This window comes from Mobula birostris, chromosome 17 (genome assembly GCF_030028105.1).
Source record: "Mobula birostris isolate sMobBir1 chromosome 17, sMobBir1.hap1, whole genome shotgun sequence".
Classification (NCBI taxonomy): Eukaryota; Metazoa; Chordata; class Chondrichthyes; order Myliobatiformes; family Myliobatidae; genus Mobula; species Mobula birostris.
This window is the reverse complement of record NC_092386.1, coordinates 64,034,421-64,047,494: the sequence shown is the minus strand read 5'-3', so window position 1 is coordinate 64,047,494 and position 13,074 is coordinate 64,034,421. Positions and strand designations below refer to the sequence as shown.

At 42.8% G+C, this 13,074-nt stretch overlaps 1 protein-coding gene across 2 annotated transcripts in view; it reads right to left on the bottom strand.

Moving 5' to 3' along the window:
• Window positions 1-8,272, bottom strand: part of tmod1 (tropomodulin 1) — a 94,966-nt gene extending 86,694 nt beyond the window's left edge. The window contains exon 1 of one of the 2 annotated variants that reach the window (XM_072281808.1): window positions 7,820-8,272. The gene's annotated coding sequence lies outside the window, so the exon portion shown is untranslated. The remainder of the gene's footprint in view (window positions 1-7,819) is intronic. The other variant, XM_072281807.1, reaches the window with a different exon arrangement.
• Window positions 8,273-13,074: the final 4,802 nt, after the last annotated feature.

Genomic DNA, 13,074 nt, shown 5'->3' with positions numbered 1-13,074 from the left:
CACAGGAGTAACCCTGTCTGCCCCCACAGTGATGTCACACTGGCCAATGAACTCAACACCCTCTTTGGTCGGTGTGAAATTAACAACAATGTGAGGAGTGCAGGAATCCCGGCCACAGAGGACGAACCGGTTCTTACACTGAGCACACATGATGTACGGCGCACGCTGCAGACGGTCAATCCACGAAAAGCTGCAGGCCCAGATGGAGCCCCAGGACAGGTACTTAAAGACTGTGCTGAACAACTGGCTGATGTCTTTACGAGAGTTTTCAATCTGTCTCTATCTCAGGCAACGGTCTCCAAGTGCCTGAAGTCAGCCATCATAGTGCCTGTCCCGAAGAAAACAAACATCAACAATCTGAATGACTATCGTCCGGTTGCCCTCACACCAACAATAATGAAGTGCTTTGAGAGGTTGGTCCTGTCCCACATTAAAGTCACTATCCCTGCTACACTGGACTCACACCAGTTTGCCTGTAAAGCAAACAGGTCCGCAGAAGATGCCATCTCATTAGCTCTTCACTCTGCCCTGACGCACCTGGAGAGAAAGGGCACATACGTGAGGGTGTTGTTTGTTGATTATAGCTCTGTTTTTAATACTGTCATCCCCAGCAAGCTCATCTCCAAACTCCACCAGCTAGGCCTCAGCTCATCATTCTGCAACTGGGTCCTGAATTTCTTGTCAGAGCGTTCACAGGGTCACAGGCAGTGAGACTGGGCCCTCACCTGTCCTCCACTACTATCCTGAACACTGGTACACCACAAGGTTGTGTATTGAGTCCCATACTCTACTCCCTCTTCACTTACCCCTGTGTACTTGCATTTAACACAAATACCATCATCAAATTTACAGACGACACAACAGTGATCGGGTTGATCTCCAACAGAGACGAATCAGTGTACAGAGCGGAGGTACAGAACTTAGTGAGCTGGTGCTCAGAGAACAACCTGTCTCTTAATACAGCAAAGACAAAGGAGCTAATTATCAACTTCGGAAAGTCATGGGATGACGAGTACGCTCCAGTCTACAGTAACGGAGACATAGTGGAGAGAGTGTCCAGTTTCAGGTTCTGGGAATACACATCTCAGAAGACCTTACATGGTCCACTAACACCACTACAATAGTTAAGAAAGCACAGCGATGCTTGTTTCTCCTCAGGACGCTGAAGAAAGCTGGTCCACCTGAACAGATGCTGGTGACCTTTTACCCCTGCATCATAGAGAACATCTTAACATACTGCATCTCTGTGTGGTATCTCAGTTGTACAGCAGCTGATAGGAAAGCACTTCAGCGGGTCGTCTCTAGCACACAGAAGATCATCGGGACACAGCTCCCAGCCCTGGAGGACACTTACAGCTCTCGCTGCCTCAGGAAAGCGACAAGCATCTGTAAGGACAATACACACCCATGCAATCACCTGTTTGAACTTCTTCCATCTGGCAGACGTTATAAGATTTTCTATGCCCACACTTTCAGACTGAAAAATAGCTTTTTCCCCAGAGCTATAATTGCTCTGAACTAATCGATCAAGCATCATCCATAAATTTGTTATATTGCTACTTTAATACGGTTTTATGGCTGTCATGCATCTCAGTTGTGCTTTTGTACCGCTGGACGTTGCTTGTACTGGCTGGTTACTTGGTTTCTTTATTTTATTTGTTGTTTTATAGCGTTGAGTATGAGAGTTGCAAACTCATTTTCGCTGTGTTGGTGCATGACAAATCGTACTATGCAATGACAATAAAGATACTTCAATTTCAATATACATAAAGACTTGGCCTCCACAGCTGCCTGTGGCAATGAATTCCACAGATTCACCACTCTCTGGATAAAGAAATTCCTCCTCATCTCTATTCTAAAAGGATGCCCCTCTATTCTGAGGCTGTGTCCTCTGGTCTTAGGCGCTCCCATCATAGGAAACATCCTCTCCACACTCAATGCTTTTCACCATTCAATAGGTTTCAATGAGGTCTCATGTCATCCTTCTTAATTCTAGTGAATACAGGCCCAAGCCGTCAAATGCTCTTTCATTTTTTCAGTCTTTAATTCCTGGAGTCATTTTCATGAATCTCCTTTGAACCCTCCCCAGTTTCAGCACATTCTTTCTAAGATAAGGGGGTCAAAACTACTCACAATACTCCAAGTGAGGCCTCACCAGTGCTTTATAAAGTCTCAACATTATATCTTTGCTTTTAGTTTCTAGTCCTCTTGAAGTAAATGCTAACATTGCATTTGCCTTCCTCATCACAGACTCAACCTGCAAATTAACCTTAGGGAATCCTGCACATGGACTCCCAAGTCCCTTTGCACCTCAGATTTTTGACCTTTCTCCAACGATATGTTATCCCACAAGAGTAAGAAATCCTCCATAGCAATTACATCTCTCAAATTGATCCATGGGGCAATTTAAAATTTACTTTGCTGTGAATATCTGTATATGGTAATTGTATTATATAGCATACTGTGTATATAGTTGAGAAGCATTCTCTATTGAGTTGGAGTTTATAGCTAAGCAGGGAGGAGTGTTGTGTATTTAATATTTTGGTAATCTTATGAATATATTGTTTATTTAAGCATTCTTTGTTGTTTACATAATTCATATGCATATGTCATGACACTACCACAAGAGACGTGTGTGCCTTGCTTAGAGCAAAGAACAAGCTAAGATTTGCATCTCTCAGCTCTCTTGTTTTCCTTCGAATTAGTTTTATGTTTTGGAGTTCCAAATCACACACTTATTTACCATGTTCACAGAAAGGATTGGCATTAACAGTTGAAAACCCAGCCTCTGATTTGTTCCAGTGCTTGTGCGGCTGATCCAATTGAGTTGAGAGAGAGGGAAAATGAATGGCTGCTTATGTCAAAGGTGGGGTTCCAAATAGAAGTAAGAAACAGGTTGAGTACAAAACAAATCAGAAGTGAAGTGAAAATTAAATAAAAAGAGTGTGTGATAAAATTATAACATAAATAGGAACCAACACTGAGGCTGTCTACAAGAAGGGTCAGAGCTGTCTCTATTTCCTGAGGAGACTGAGGTCCTTTAACATCTGTCGGATGATGCTGAGGATGTTCTACGAGTCTGTGGTGGCCAGTGCTATCATGTTTGCTGTTGTGTGCTGGGGCAGCAGGCTGAGGGTAGCAGACACCAACAGAATCAACAAACTCATTCGTAAGGCCAGTGATGTTGTGGGGATGGAACTGGACTCTCTGACGGTGGTGTCTGAAAAGAGGATGCTGTCCAAGTTGCATGCCATCTTGGTCAATGTCTCCCATCCACTACATAATGTACTGGGTGGGCACAGGAGTACATTCAGCCAGAGACTCATTCCACCGAGATGCAGCACAGAGTGTCATAGGAAGTCATTCCTGCCTGTGGCCATCAAACTTTACAACTCCTCCCTTGGAGGGTCAGACACCCTGAGCCGATAGGCTGGTCCTGGAATTATTTCATAATTTACTGGCATAATGTACATATTACTATTTAACTATTTATTACTATTCTATTTCTATTACTATTCTATTACTATTTATTATTTCTATCACTATTACTATTTACTATTTACTAATAATGATATTACTATTACTATTTCTATTACTATTTATTATTTATGGTGCAACTGTAACGAAAACCAATTTCCCCCAGGATCAATAAAGTATGACTATGACTATGACTATATGTTCTAAAAACATGTAAATAACAAAGTGATCGTACATTGAGATGCAGGTCTGTGTGGTTAAAAGGTCTTTCCTTGCCTCTTAGCAACATTTTAAGACTATGTCCCACCATTAATGGAAACAGCTCACCTCTATGCCAATCATTGGAGAGAATTTCTCAGTAGATACACAAACGTTGTTCCCTTATTCCAGAAGGATCACAAGGATAGTGCAGGAAAGCACAGGCTGATGAGCCTGTGGTAACAAAACTAACAATTGTAACAAACTTATGTTGAAGATTCTAAAGGACAAAATTCATGCCTACTTGTCTCCCTATCTACTCACTGATTGATTGATTGATTGAGATACAGTGCAGAATATGTCCTTCTACACTTTGAGCTGTGCTGTCTAGCGATCCCCCGATTTAATCCTAGCCTAACCACAGGACAATTTACAATGACCAATTAACCTACTAACTGGTACATCTTTGGACTGTGGGAGGAAACCAGGGCACCCGGAGGAAACCCATGCGGTCACGAGGAGAGCATACAAACTCCTGACAGAGGGCGGCGGGAATTGAACCAGGGTCACTGGTACTGTAAAGCATTGTGCTAACCACTACCCTGAATAGAGAAGTCAGCATGGCTCACTGCAGGGGAAATTCTGTCTCTCAAATTTGACTTGAGTAGTTGCAGGAAGTAAGAAAGAAAATGGATGGAGTAACATACATCGTACATGGACTTTAACAAGGCTTTAGGGGATACAAGGCACGTTGACAAACTGGATATAAGAGTGATTTCAATGATAGGAGGCAGAGGCTGATTTTCCAGCTGGGAGTTTGTGACAAGTGGAGCACAGCAGAGCTCAGTGCTGGAACTATTGTACAGTATGTCACACTTAAAAATGTAGCTAGTAATAAGTTTACTGACAACACGACAATTGGGATGAAGTAGAACATAGAACATTACAGCACAGGAAGAGGTCTTTCAGCCCAAAACGTTGTGCTGAACTAGCTAAAAAAAAATTTTAAACAATCAAAAACTAATCCCTCCTACCTACACCATGTCCATATCCCTCCACCTTCCTCACATCCACGTGCCGATCTAAACATCTCTTAAAAGCCTCTAATGTATTTGCCTCTACCACCACACCAGGCAGCACATTCCAGGCATCCAACACTCTCACCTTTCGTATTAGACATTTCTACCCTCTCTACCCCCTCTCACCTTTCGTATTAGACATTTCTACCCTGGGAAGAAGATACTCACTGTCTACTCATCTATGCCTCTCATAATGTTATACAGTAAATTTCAATCAGATCTCCCTTCCACCTCTGCTGCTTCAGAGAAAACAACCCAAGTTTTCCAGCCTCTCATGATAACACATGCCCTCTAAACCAGGCAGCATCATGGTAAACCTCTCTGCACCCTCTCCAGGGCCTCAGCATCCTTCCTATAGTGGGGCGACCAGAACTGTGTGTAATACTCTAGATGTGACCTCACCAGAGTTTTATAAAGTTGCAACATAACCTCTTGACTTTTGAACTCAATGCCCCGACTAATAAAAGAAAGCATTCCAAAGCCTTCTTATCCACCCTATCGACCTATGGAGCCACTTTCACAGAGCTATGAACTTGGACCCCAAGATCTCTCTGCTCAGCAACACTGTTAAAGATCTTGCCCTACCAAGGTGCATCACCTCAGGGTTAAACTCCATCTGCCATTTCTCTGCCCATATCTACATCTGATTTATATCACGCTGTATCTTTTGCCAGTCTTCTACACTATCCACAGCTCCACCAATCTCGGTATCAAAAGCAAACTTACTAACCCAACCATCTACATTTTCATCCAGGTCATTTATAGACAGCAGAGGTCCCAGCACAGATCCCTGCAGAGCACCACTAACAGTAAACCTCCAGCTCGAATAAGTCCCTTCCACCACTACCCTCTGTCTTCTATGCGCAAGCCCGTTCTGAATCCAAACAGCCCATCTTCTGGATTAGCCTCACCTAAGGGACTTTGTCAAACACCTTACCAAGATCTTTGTAAACAACATCCGCCACCCTATCTTCATCAATCTCTCTCAAGGGGTGAATGGGGAAGCCGTAAATCCTGCAGAGGTTTGTCTAAGGGTTTAGGGAACCATAGTTCAGCTAGGAAGTTGGATGGAACAATTGCAGATGGAACTTAATGCAGACCAGTGAGAGGTGATGCTTTTAGGGACATCAAATACTGGCAGGACATTTACAGTCAAATGACAGGACCTTCGGAGTGTTGATATACAGAGACACCCTGGGCTGCAAGTTTGTAATTGCCTGAACATGGGGGGCACAGGAAGACAGAGCACTGAAGGAGGCACTTGGCATGTTTGCCTCCACAGGCTGGGTTTCTTCTCATTGAAGCACAGGAGGCTTATAGGGGTTTATACAATTGTGAATTGTGAGGGACGTAGATAAGGTAAATAGTTTGTCTTTTCTCCAGGGTAGGGGAGTCTAAAACGAGATGACATAGGTGTAAAAGAAGAAAGTTAAAGTAGGTCTGGAGGATGTGTTTTTTCCCTATTGAGGGAGGTGGTTATCTGAAATGTTGCCACTGGATTCTGCCTCTGTGATGTTTAAAAGACATCTGGATATGGTACTTGGACAGGAAAGATGTTGAGGGATATGGGCCTAATAGAGACACATGGGATTAGTGTACATAGGCATAATCCCATTGCCTATCAAAGGCCCAATCCAGTTGGGCCATTGATTTTGTATGAATCTACGGGTTTTGAATCACATTACTTGCGCTAATGAAAATCCCATTGGAAAGGCCTCTCTCTCCAGTGCTATGAGAATGAATTTCTTGGCCCAGGGATTTAAAACTGAACAAATTAGGTTATCTCTGTTGAGAAAAATTATGCTTACAGATAGTCTAATGAAACATATTTTAAGTTATCAATCAGCTTGATAGGGTAGAGTTGGGAAAATTTTAAAATCAGCCATTATTAAAATAATGACCAACAGAACTATATTATGTAGTCATTGCAACTAGAGAGAGGCTGGCCAAATTATTTTTCCTTAATAAAATTAATAACTCAGAACAGAACTGATCCACAATGTAACCGTGTATTCAGATATTAACCTACCACAAATTGAATGCAGCAGAATATATCAGTAAAATGCCAAACCTCACAACAGGGCAGCTTCAGGTTATGTACAAGCTGCAGGGCTTTGTGCGGGTCAACTGACACTAACAGCTCTTTATCCTTCTCTGGAGTTAACTACAAATCAATAAACACATAGTAGGTTAACTGGCAGCCAAGTGCATTTTGGTTGTGGTAAGACTGGTCCGCACAACTGCAGTTAATAGGTCTGTATGATCCTGAACAGGTCAAGCAAGCCACCGCGTAGGAAAATAACCTGCACTTACATGCAGCACTTCAGCCAACTTCTGGCGATCGCAAGTGGGCAGTAGGACAGCATTTTGCAGCGCAGTCATTACAAAAGTGGAAATACGGCACATCTAGGTCACACACACACACAGAGCGCTACGATTTTATTTCATTATGTTGGTTGCTGAAGAAGAACCAAGTAAGTCATATCCAGCTCGTTTCAGAGTATTCATGTGGCTTAGTTTAGGTCCACCCAGGTGGAGAGAGGCTCAGTTTTTCATCCACGCTCCCATCGGTTCAGTCCACATTTTGTACGCTGGAATCTCTTGTGGGATTTGAACTCATTCCCTTCAGTCTCAGCACTGACGAAACTACAGTGAGTCACTCGAAAACTGCTGTGACTGAGCTAAATCCCGGAGAATTTAGAACTCACCTTCATTTTTGCTTTAAGACACTTTGTTGGCTGTGTGTGTTTAATAAGAAATCAGTAGTGACTTTAACTGGGAAATAAACTTTGTGTATTTCTTCCGATTAACCACAGTAGCTAAACAAACCATGAGCAACAAACAGAACCCGCTAGGCGGTTTTCCAAGCAGGTACGGCAACTTGATCAGGACAAGGTGAAACGGGAGCCAGGCTTCTGCCCACGGAGGTACCCGTGAACCTCCCTCAACATGAGAGAGCACCCCGGTGCCTCACCACACGCTCCACTACCGCTTTCCCCGCGTTAAACGCTTCATTTGAATCCATTTCATTTTAAGATTATCCGCTCAGGAGTGTCGTCTCTTACCGGTCAAACAAAAGCCCGATCTGGAGTCATTTAACGCGAACCCAGCCTCGGTGCGCTGCTGCCTGGGTCTCTCTGCCGGGGAAGACACCGGTTTGTTCAGACACACACTAAAGGGTGGTGTGTGAGAGAGGAAAGAGGGAGAGAGAGAGAGAGGGGGAGAGAGAGAAGCCAGGCTGCGGTGGTTTGGTTCCCAATCCGATTCACGGCATCAGATTTTTGGCCATTTAAAGCAAGCGACGCTCGGCGCCGCCTTTCTAAGGCTATTTTTAAACTGGTAACAAAATTAATGTTTGCGGAGCAATAACTTCGGCCACAGGCGTGGATCTGGTTTGATGTGGCGAAGCTGGTGGAAATTTCGGTCTGATGTGTTTTGGTGCCCGATGAATATTTTGACCAGATATGGTGAGGCGAGAGAGAGTGAAAGTCCGTACCGGTCTGGGCAAGTCTTGGGCTGCTCCTCGGAACATCCCCATCCCTCAGAATAACCTACCCTACCCCCATAACATCTACACCCTCCTCATCCCTCCCAAAGCAATCCCAGCCCACGCCCCCAATATCTCTATCCACTCTCTTACTTTCTCACTGCCATCCACTTTAAATGGGAGAGTTTAATCCCGCTGAACAACCCCATCCTCTCTCATTCCCACTTGTAAACACAGCCCCACTCCTGTGAACACCCCTAGCTAAAGATTAACCCCAGTGCCTTGCTTTGGAAGTGTTAAAATGAACATTTTATTTTTGTATTTGTTTATGGAGTGAGGTTCGACACAGTAAGAGGGCTATGCACCTTGTTAAGTCTATAAACAGCAATATCAACAATTAATTAAATAATATTTTTCATATTACGGGAGGAAAGAAGTGTGAAGTAAGTGGCAAGTATATCAAATAGAATTTAGAGATAATGGGAGGGGTTTTGATTCCCAGATCTTGGCTTTGAGTCAGCTGGGATAGAAATATGTCAAAAACACTGAACTCAAACGCAACACTCCACAAGTTTATGGTGAGACAGGCTGCTCAGCCTGAATCGGTAGGACCGAATGGTCTGTTGGGTCCCCTTACAGAACAACTAACATTGATATGTGAGACTGGAATCAGACTTGGGTTCACCTGCATGTGGGCAGCAATTTTCCTTCCTTAAAGGACAGTAGAGAACTAGAGATTTTTTTTGTAAGTGATAACCAACAGTTTCATTGTCGTTTTTACAATATGTTTAAAGGTTGCAGATTATTTCATTTCCAGAGAATGTCTCTAAATCACAGTGGGCCTCTGAATTACTGGTCCAGTAACTAAGCAATTCCTTTAACTGGAGGTTAGAAGGGTGAAAGGTCGGCCACTCCTGGTAGGTCAGATGTTTACACATTTCAATAAGTTGTGCTTCAAGCTTTTTTCTTCCTTTTCAAATTTTACGCCAGCCAGTGAGTTTTCTGGCTCCCAGAAGGAGAGAACTGCTGGACTTCCCTCCTTCACTGAATTAAAAACTGGCAACTGAATCACTGACCCACGAAGCTTACCTATAAATCACTCAGGCAGCTGGATGGATCTTCTGAATAATTTGGCCCCTATCATCACAATCTACCTCTGATCCAGTTCTTCCAATTCCTAAATCCCACCCCCAATATTTTAATCTCCTCTGCCCAAACCCCAAACCCGTGATTCCTGGTACAAGTAGCTACACGACCCTGAGTCTTTCAATATACAGTACTAGTCCTGATCTCCCAAATCTTCTATCTGGAGTTCAAACTAAAAGATACGTGTAGCCCAAAATATTTAAAATCGTAGGAGTAGCAGTGTTTGACAAAGCTTTTGGTTTTAAATGAATATGATCCTCTTGTGAATATTTTCTGGAATGATCAAATCCCAGGGTATCACAAAAATAAAATAAAAAGTAATTCCTCTCTTCAAAAAAAAAGACAACAGGCCTATCAGATTGCTGTTCTGACAACATTTGTAATGAAAATTATTTTAGAGTTCATTCTGTGTGCCCTTCTCATTCAGCTCAGGCATTTGCAAACAAAAGAGACACTGCACGTGTTAATGGCCACAAGCAAAGACTTTATTAAAATCCACACAAATGCAATCCAGAAAGAAAAACGAATATCTACAGTCGTAGCAGTATGGAAATCAAAATAATACTCATCATTCACTAAAAAGCTGATCTGCAGAATGTTGACAAACATCATACAGCCCTTTCTCTCTCTCTCCTCCTCACCCTCCCTCCCTCTCCCCTCTTTCTCTCCCTTCCTCTCTCCCCCCTCCTCCCCCTCTCTCTATCCCTCTCTCTCCCTCTCCTACCCTCTCTTCCTCCCTCCCCTCTCTCTCCTCCCTCCCCCTCTCCTCTCTCTCCCCTCCCTCCCTCTCTCCCCTCCTCCCCTTTCTCTCTATCCCTCCCTCTCCCCTCTCTCTCTCCCTCTCTCTCCCTCTCCTACCCTCTCTTCCTCCCTCCCCTTTCTCTCCCTCCTCTCACCCCCCTCTCACCCCCTTTCTCTACCCTCTCTCTCCCCTCCCCTTCTCTCTCTCCCTCTCTCTCCTCCACCCTCCCTCTCCCCACCATTCCTCCTTCCTTCCCTCCTTCTCCTCCACCCTCCCTCTCCCTGTCCCTCTCTCCTCCTCCCTCCCTCTTTCCCTCTCTCTATCCCTCTCTCTCCATCTCTCCCTCCCTCTCTTCCTCTCCCTCCTTCCCCCCCCTCTCTGATTCGATATACGGTAACTCCCCTGACCTATTTGTCACTACCTTCTCCAACTCCTAGTGCTAGCGTTGGTCATGACCTAGACCAAGACAAAACGCTCTCCCCTGCACCAAGAAGGTGCCCCTTTTTATACACTTTGAAACCGCTTACACTGGTATTTTCCATCCTTTGATGGTACCAGCTGTACCCCTTTATCCCTTACAACCTCCAGCCCAGACAAACACGTTTTTTTATCATTATCCACTATTATGGCTGCAGATGTGCTCCCTTGACTTTCTCAAAACATTGCTGTGGACTGGTTTTCTTGTACCTTCTCAAATCAATCCCAATTCAAGCTAACACCATTTTGTCTTATATACTTCTATTTTGTTTTAGCATATACCAAGGAGGAATCACATTTAACTCTTTCCTTAAAACATTATTTAAATCTATGAGAGTATTCTGAAGAGCAAAAGTTAATCTTAAATAGTCCACATTGTTTTAATGACTTATTTGTGGAAAGCTCATGTTCATTCAAATGGCTAGAATGTGTGTGGAATGAGTTCCCAGAACTGATGGTGAAATGGGGAACTTTAACAAGTCTTATTAACGAACCTTCCGGCAAATCTGAGTCAAGCTTGCATATTTAAGGAAAAACAAATGGCAATTTCATTTTTGAAAATTACTTTCAGATGATGGTTGTTACCTGGGAAGTGTATTCTATCTGTTGATATGTATAGATCACAGTATATTTTGTGCTATAACACATCAGAAAGATATATTTTAATAGAACTTCCATTGTACACTGTTTCAGAAAGGAGTATAGTGAAATGGTAAACCATTGCCAACGTGTACACAATTTGAGATTTGGTTAATATTTCACTCTGTTCCTGTGCAATTACGATAATTAAGACCACAAATTCATAAATAACCTAAAATATTTAAAGGCAATTAATTAATTTGACTATGAGCAAAACACTTAAAGGGGTCTAAATGCATAAAGAATCTGGACATACTATTCTTTAGAAATATTATCCCTGACTGTGCAGTTTTATTAGTTCAATACTTTGTATTCCATTGGAAATGATGGCTCAGGCCTCTTAACCACAGTAACCAAAGTGCCAAATCCAAGAGTATAAAATAAAAGCCAGATCACTTTGGCTGAAAATAATTGCAAGTAGTTTGGTTTTGATTTTGTACTCTTGCATTGAGCTCTGTGGTTACAAAGGATGGGGAATGCCTGGATATAGCAAGTCGACGGAGATTTCAGGCCATCTGTTGGTTGTGAGTTTTCTTACTGTTATCTACAACTTGCTGTATCTTTTGTTCTGCACACATATGGTCTGTAATCAGGTGGTATTTCATTCTTCCGTGTCAAAAGCTGTTCCTAGATTGCTTTCCCATGCTTTACATTGAGCATTCATGGGCACCTGACTTGATATTCATGAGAGACCGAGCACTGCGGCAGGCTGTTAGGAATCTTTACTTTGAGTTACTAAATCAACTTTATATTTCTTGTTACTTGCTCCTTTGATGGTATCAAAGATCTTAATGGAGTGTGTGGGAAAAAAAGTTAAGTTGGTCATTTTTGAAGTAAGATCAGCCTACAAGATGTAAACTCTTTGGTTTGGCATTCTGTGGTCCTGACAACTCCCATGGGCGACGTTTTGTATCTGTAATACAGATTTATAGAAATTAACTAGTTATAACTAAAGTCTAAAATTAACTACGATCTGTACTAATAGAGATAACGTCTGTGATCGAGCACAGAGCTAAATTGAAACAAGGAATTAAAGCCACAGAGAGAAGGAATAGAGAGGCTAAACTATTAAATTTTGTGCAGGGTAGTGTAACATATTCAGTTGGAATATTCCTAAGAACATAAGACCAGAAGCTATAGGAGCAGGATTAGGCCATTTGGCCCATCGAGTCTGCTCTACCTTTCATCATGGCTGATCCATTTTTTCTCTCAGCCCCAATTTCCTGCCTTCGCCCCATATCCCATCCTGCTTTGAGCAATCAAGAATCTGTCCACTTCTGCATTAAATATACATAAAGACCTGGTCTCGACTGCTGCCTGTGGCAACGAATTCCCCAGATTCACCCCTCTCTGGCTAAAGAAATTTCACCTCCATTCTAAAAGAATGCCGCTCCATTCTAAGGCTGTGTCCTCTGGTCTTAGACACTCCCACCATAGGAAAGATCCCCTCCACATCCACTCTATCCAGGCTTTTCACCACTCAGTGGGTTTCAATTAGGTCAGCCTTCTCTCTTCTGAATTCGAATGAATACAACCCAGAGCCATCAAATGGTCTTGATATGACAAGCCTTGTATTCCTGGAATCATTTTCATGAACCTCCTTTGAACCCTCTCCAGTTTCAGCACATCCTTTCTAAGATAAGGGGCCCAAACTGCTCACAATACTCCAAGTGAGGCTTCAACAGTGCTTTATAAACTCTTAGCATTACATCCTTGCTTTTATATTCCAGTCTACTTAAAATGAATGCTAACATTGCATTTGCCTTCCTCACCACAGACTCAACCTGCAAATTAACCTTTAGGGATCCTGTACAAGGACTCAGATTTGT